General features: G+C 37.3%; 1 long non-coding RNA gene across 1 annotated transcript; it reads right to left on the bottom strand.

Moving 5' to 3' along the window:
- Positions 1–396: 396 nt before the first annotated feature.
- On the bottom strand, positions 397–5,310 carry LOC143110383 (uncharacterized). Its single transcript, XR_012984137.1, has 5 exons — positions 5,179–5,310; positions 3,676–3,759; positions 2,848–3,004; positions 1,442–1,534; positions 397–719 (listed from the first exon to the last, which is right to left on the bottom strand). It is a non-coding gene; the product is annotated as an uncharacterized LOC143110383 (long non-coding RNA).
- Between the last annotated feature and the right edge of the window lie 1,671 nt (positions 5,311–6,981).

Here is a 6,981-nt window from a genome sequence, read left to right as displayed (position 1 = left end):
CCAATATCAGTTGTATAGTCTATCTTATACAGACTCATTGAACAAAGTAAATGCAAAAATAGAGGCCTTTTTGTAATTATTCCATATTTTGTGTAGTCAGTCTATATCAGAACACCTGCCGTACAATCTAAATAGTTCACAAGAAACCTCAAAGGGTTACCTTTCATTTGAGACCAGGATTATACTTCTACACAAAGGGGTTAATGTGCAGTAAGCATTTGATTGTCAGTATGCATTTTGGATAACAAAAAGTCCTATAGGGAGTTTGAATAGGCATTTTACAAAACGATGTGTGCATACCATGTTTATTTCTGAGGAAACACATAAAACTGGCACTGAGCATATATGCAACTCTTAACTCTCAACTCCGAGGGTAAAAGAGAAATGACTCAACAGTCTACAAACATTTACTGCAAAAGCTTTGTTTTGAGCGACCTGATGCGCCATGAGCATAGGGACCCAAGCTCAAAAAAGATCGTCTGAATTGCTTCAAAGGTATACTTTAGCAATTTTGGACATTCAATGTTTATGGCATACAAAAGGCCAAAGAGGTATGCAAAGGCAGTCTGGAGGTCAGGTAAGTCATGCAGTATGATGCGTCCTTCCAACACAATAGGTACATCTCGCACAATTGGTGATGTGGTGGCATCCTCATCTTCATAGACAGTCAGAATGCCAACAGACACACCTCGGACCACAGCATCCGCAGGGTCAGTCTCCTAAAGAAATCAGAAACAATATTAAATACAAAGCAAAACAGTTACACCGATATTCTACCATTATGCTACGGACTTTTCCATTCAACTCCAAAGGCAAGTAGAGTGTGGGAATTAAAGGTATTATCTGGAGTGAATCAACCCGTGGGCCTGTTGTTTCTGTTGCCGAGTGCTGTCGATAGGTATGAGAACGACAGAATTTCATGCAGGATAGACCAAATAGCGAAACGGCAGCCAACTCTAACCGAAGAGGGCATGCAACTCATTGCTGTCGTTATGATAACCATCAACAGCACTCAGCAGCCTCAAAGAACAGGGATATGGACTGACTCTCCAGAGGGTTCCTTTAATGTCACTGAAATTGGCATTGTGATATGTGTTAGGACAACATTTATGCAGAAAGCAAACCCAGGGATCTGGGAATTGTGTAGAACTTTGTGCTTTAAGTACATGCAACCCCATGATAGATTTAGCTCTCACAATCTAAAGCCTAAATACCATCACCCATTAGTATACCAGTTACCAGAAGTAGTTTAACATCAAGCCTTGCAACACACATCTGGACTGATGAACCGCTCATAGAATGACAGAAAGTGCGTTTGAGCATCTGAGGATATGTTCCAAAGTTTATTATGTTCAAAATTATCAGAATTCACTTAGAAATCATATCATTGGTAACACCCCAGATACATTTTTAAAGTATATTAAACAAAGAAATCACTTACCAAACACTTCAAGAAAAACTTTGTGTCCTCACGGATAAAGATGGGTAGTCCTCTCAGAGCTGTTGTCTTTCGTTGAAAAGCAATGTCACTTGTCTAAAGATAATACCAACACACAAATACAAACACCATTCACATAGTGCAAAACTGAAGATAAACAGTGTAAATGAAATGAAGAATTAAACTGTAGCTATTAAATGTAAAACGTGTTTGTTTATTTTCAGCATTAATTATTCATAAAATATGACATTTTCATCCAAGTCATTAGTATGGAAAAACACAATGTTCTCAGTCTAAAAGTGCAAAAGTAAATATTACATTTAACATCGAGAAATGATCCATAATACTGTAAATTCACAATGCTAGTAAAAAAGCAAGTGAACTGCTCTTCAGAAAATGAAAATTTGCCAGAGCACCTTGCTACAGGGAGAATGTTTTGAGGTATGGTAACAATGACCAATATGGCACTGAAAAATGAAACAATCTGCTCCCTTTGTATATGCAGTTGCTGGAACATCATGACTGATTTGATGCCTCACAGACAACCTCCATCAAAAATAATTCCCAAGTTTATCAACATTTCAATAGTCTAATGACCTTAACCAGCTGCTACATTAACATCATTCTCAACACATCCTAGGAACATGGAAATAGTGTCATGGGAAAGATACCTCTTGTATACTGGGTAGGTTTGATTTAGTCATCTGTAGCCCAGGCTTGAGTGTAGATTCAAACAGGATTAATTAAAAAAGTTCACTTTTGCCACCAACATTATGTAAAGTATGGATCAATAAAGACAAAACATAGCAATCACTTTTGTGCCATCAGCTTCAACATACTGAGTTTGGGATTTAGGTCACATGAGTGAGGCAGCGTCCATATTTAGGGACACCGAACATAAAGTGATTATTACTAATGGAAACATAATTGCTCACATAACTGTCCATTAGTTTTGTTCACCTCTGTGACAATTAATTAGTCTAGAAATCTAGACGCACCCTAGCGGCAAAAGTTTGAACTAGCCAACTAGTTCCGCTGGTGGGAAAACGCATGGGACTCGCATTGGGGATAGCGCTGTCCTATTGCGTGCAGAGGGAATTTGAAAGACAACCGATAATCCCGCCCCTGGGACTGAGCACTGCGAACGGTGAGTGCCAAGACCCTACATTTTAATGTGGGTCTGGCTCGTCAGGCTAATAATTAATGCTACCATTAGTAATATTGTTTTTGTCAAAGTTCAGGGTCCCTAAATATGGCCGCCGCCACACTCATGTGATGTAAATCCCGAACTCAATTGTGTTTATCTACACTAGTGACTTGGATGAGGCTCATAACCAATAAATGCAGAAAACTAGGCAATTGCAAAAGAAAGAGTTCACATACATAATCAGCTTCAGGCACTTACTCACCTCTTCATCAAGCTTATCCAGGAGGTCTTCCATCTCTGGACCAAATGTTCCCTTCTTTGCCCGGTAGTTTTAATAGGCGAAGCACATATTTGTCAAGTGATGCACGGAAAGTGACCAGGAGGTTCTTGCTTGTGATCCGATAAAACTCTTCAGAAATCTAAAAACATTGATTGAACAAAACCATGTATTTGATGCCATACATCAATATAACAATGTCTAAATGGATCTGTAGCATAAACCATCATGTTGCAGTTCATCTGTGGCCTAAACCTTGATTAAGTCAAACTTTAAAAATGCATTCTAGGAACATGCAACACTGTTTGCATAGAAAGAAACAGAGCAGCCAATTTGTGTTTAAGTATCTCATTGTCCACATTTTCATCAAACTCTTGTACTTCATCTGCGCCAACATTATCCCGTGATCCTCCTACTTCATTACCCTGTAATCCTTCTACTTCAAAATTAACTTGTTCATCATCATCATTTGCATCATCTAAAGTGCTGCTTCTTTCTACAGTTCGATAGTCTTGACTTGAACAATTTCTATGATTTCGACTTCTATGGGAAGTAAAAGTGGGACGAATGTTTGTTTTAAAAGTACATTTACGTATGGGACATTGCACAGTTTCCTGATTCTGTAAGTGGTGTCCAAGATGCTTCCATAAATATTTTCACTGCAGGTCTCTCTAAAGTCACATAGTTCACACTGAAATATTGAACTTGGTGTATTTGCAGTCTCTCTGTGTGATCTCGAAAGGTGTGATCTAAGTGCACCAGGTGTTTTGAACACACAAACATACTCTGTGTAAATGCATGGCCAGTGATCACCTTTGTGACTGAGGCGACAATGTTTCAGTAGCAACTCTTCAGAAGTCTCAAACTTACAGAATTTGCAATGCATGCAATCCACTTCTATAACACAGAAACACAAGAGACATAAAATATTAAAGACATTTTTAGTAATAATTTACTATCTTACTACTACTTACTATTTACACATCTAGTAGGCTATGACTGGTAAACTAGGTTTACAAAATGCTCAGATCAAAAGTATGTCTACGATTGTATCTTCACTGCAAAAACTGCTTATCTAACAAAATCTAACCAAGTGTTATTAATCTTATATCAAGATAAAAAAAACTAGTTGGTATTGTTTTTAGTGTAAAGACACTTACCTAGCACTTTCTCATGAAATCATTTGACTTAAAATAAGTCAAACTTTTCTTAAATTATGACATCTCATCCTGAAAACAAGCAAATTTGTCTGCCAGTGCGTTAAGCAAATTTGTCCTAAAAACAAGCAAATTTGTCTGCCAGTGCGTTGAGCAAATTTGTCTTGATAAGACTCCTTAAAATAAGTCAAAGTCTTCTTAAATTAAGTAAAAATGATCTTTCGAGAGAGTGCTAGGTAAGTCTTTTCATACTAAAAACAATATCAAATAGATTTTTTGATCTTAATATAAGATTATCAACACTTGGTTAGATTTCATTTTTTTGCAGTGTTGTATTAATATTATGATTATGGTTAATGATTATCATGACTTATGAACTTTAAATGTGTTATTAGTCAACAACTGTGATATTCTTAATAGTGTTCCGTGTAATTATTATAATTACTTATTGAATTGCATCGTTTTACTATGTAGTCTACAGATAACAATATTAGATCAATGTAGATAATAAACTGAAGCCAGGTTGAATTTGGCTTGAAGGGAGGATGGCTAACTAAGGGAAGTTAGTTAGGCAAACTACACTATGCAGGTTGTACCCCCACAGCTCTAACTCATTACAAAGTTCATATTCAATGCCTGATGCACCAATGTCTTAGCTAAACTAAAGTGAAGCAGGCCTTCTCACGGCCGTTGTCAAAGTCCCACTAGTAGCGTTTAAGTTACTGCACACTGGTAGCTAACGTTACTGCATGCAGACATTGCCAGTCACCCAATTTAGCATGTAACTTGCTCACTAACGTTACTATCATTTCTTCCACTTGGAAGATCCGTCTCCCCAATACCTTAGTCCCCCATTAAAGCACATTTAACGGTTGTGCATAATTTAGAGTAGGCCTATGTAGCGTAATTATTTTAGAAATTCTACAAAGATGGCCAATGCATAAAACCCCATCTATAAATTCATCTTAACGTGTTAAATCGCCGTTGTTAGCTAACGTGGCAAAAGTGTCTAGCGAAGCTAAGGTTAACAACAACGTTGATAATGCCAACTTTTCTAACTTTCCTCTGGGATGATAAACGTGCAAACTAACTGAATCCTTCACATATTCAAGTACACAATGGTATTAACACGTCTTATATCAATATAAACACCACTTACCAAAAAAGACAAGGCTATGTCCACCACAAGGTAATCAGCAAAATCCACAGGCATGAAAGGGTATGTCCACAGTTGAACTTGTCATAAGTAGGCCCCTGCTCAGAGGTACGGAAACCCCAAACAGTACTGCAACGCGCATGCCTGTGAGGCTGAAGTACTTACAACTCAGATATCTTTGATACTTTGATTTTAAAATTCTAGTGAGGTCATTATGGAGACAAGTGTGTTAGGTAGACTTGGTTTTGTTCATTGTAAGTGGAAGCTCTTGTTTCTAAGTCAAATAAATTCTAAAATCTATTTAAGAGCAACAATTGCCAGTATTTTTTTTTACAGTGCAACTGAGCCGAAAGGAGCTAAGCATACTCAGTTTCATCTTGAGGATGAACTCGAGCTTTACCCAAGACCCAAATGTAAGTACAGTTTCAAGCATGCAGTGGAGAATTAAACAGATGTTTTCTACATAACTTTTTATATACAGTACATATACAGTATTATAAAGTTTTGATATTTAGTCCAAATGTTTAAAATACTCTTGACTATCCACACCAAGCTCATTCATATTTGTTATGATTTCAGGAACGGAGTATTTACAAAACAAATAAGTGAAAATTGAAGTTGCCAGACTATGTCCCTGACTACTTAATGGAGCACTTTTAAAAATATATATTTGTTTCTTTTTATTAGGCCATAGCGTAAAATGGCCTCTCTCTCCTCTCAGTCCATCCTTCACTTCTTCATCTCACCCCATCCCATCCTATCCCTATCTATCCCATCCTGCATTACAAAGCATAAATAAAAACTCTAGAGCATCATGGAGGTGTGTTCTTTCCAATTGCATATGTGTACATACATGCATACAGTACATGTGCATTGATTCCTCTTTCAGGAAGTTTAAAGTTATATTAGATTTTATGGGCTGCAATGGTGGTAATGAATGTGTATATTAAATACATAACAGTCCACAAAATTATTGTTTCTAGCAAATCATTCAATAAATGTCCTTTGGAAAGAGCAACAAGAACTGAATAACACTGCATATATGAATAATTTGCATTGTGTTAATGTTTGTTTTTCATGGAACTGATTTCATGGATGATTTCTGTCAATTGGAACTTTACTGTGTAGGTTAATCCCCAAACAAATGGCACTTTTGGAAGCTGGCAGAGGACAGATAAGTTCACATTTATGTTTTAGTCCAGTATTTACAGTGCAGATGTTCACAAGTTGACTGACTGGCACTGACTGGAACCTCATAGGTTAACAGCAGCACTCTCTCACTGACGGGAATAACTTCATTAGCTAATGTCATAGATGTACCCCAATGGGCTAATTTCATTTCAATTTCAGTCCGATGTCCATCTATGCATCACAATTGATATTGTCTCCCAAATATTCTGTAACATTTGGAGTAAAGTATCCTGATTAATTCATTTTTAATACATGATAGTTGCGTAAAACATTGCCTGTATCCGCCAGGCTGATGACATCCACCCTTGCCACCTCTCCAGTTCTGGTTGGGATGTCACGTTCAACCAGTCTGTTCAGCACTCAAATAACATAATGACAAAAATGCACATCTCATGTATATGTTTTGCGCACTGTATGCAGACGCTCACAGAGTACAAGTACAGAGATTTTAGAGTGGAGCTCTACACACACACATACACACAGCATTACTGATCCACATCTCTTCACCACACATATAAGATGATGTTGTGTGAAACACATCTTGGTTGTGTAAAACACATCTAAGCCAAGCAGATATGCTGGAGCTGAATACTGGCTATCAAGATGTCCTCTGTG

This window comes from Alosa pseudoharengus, unplaced genomic scaffold, assembly GCF_046254945.1.
Source record: "Alosa pseudoharengus isolate Yale_2024_CS ecotype anadromous, Long Island Sound unplaced genomic scaffold, YU_APseudo_1.1 YU_APseudo_1.1_scf_7, whole genome shotgun sequence".
Classification (NCBI taxonomy): domain Eukaryota; kingdom Metazoa; phylum Chordata; class Actinopteri; order Clupeiformes; family Clupeidae; genus Alosa; species Alosa pseudoharengus.
The sequence above is the reverse complement of the archived record's forward strand: the minus strand, read 5'-3'. Positions and strand labels throughout refer to the sequence as shown.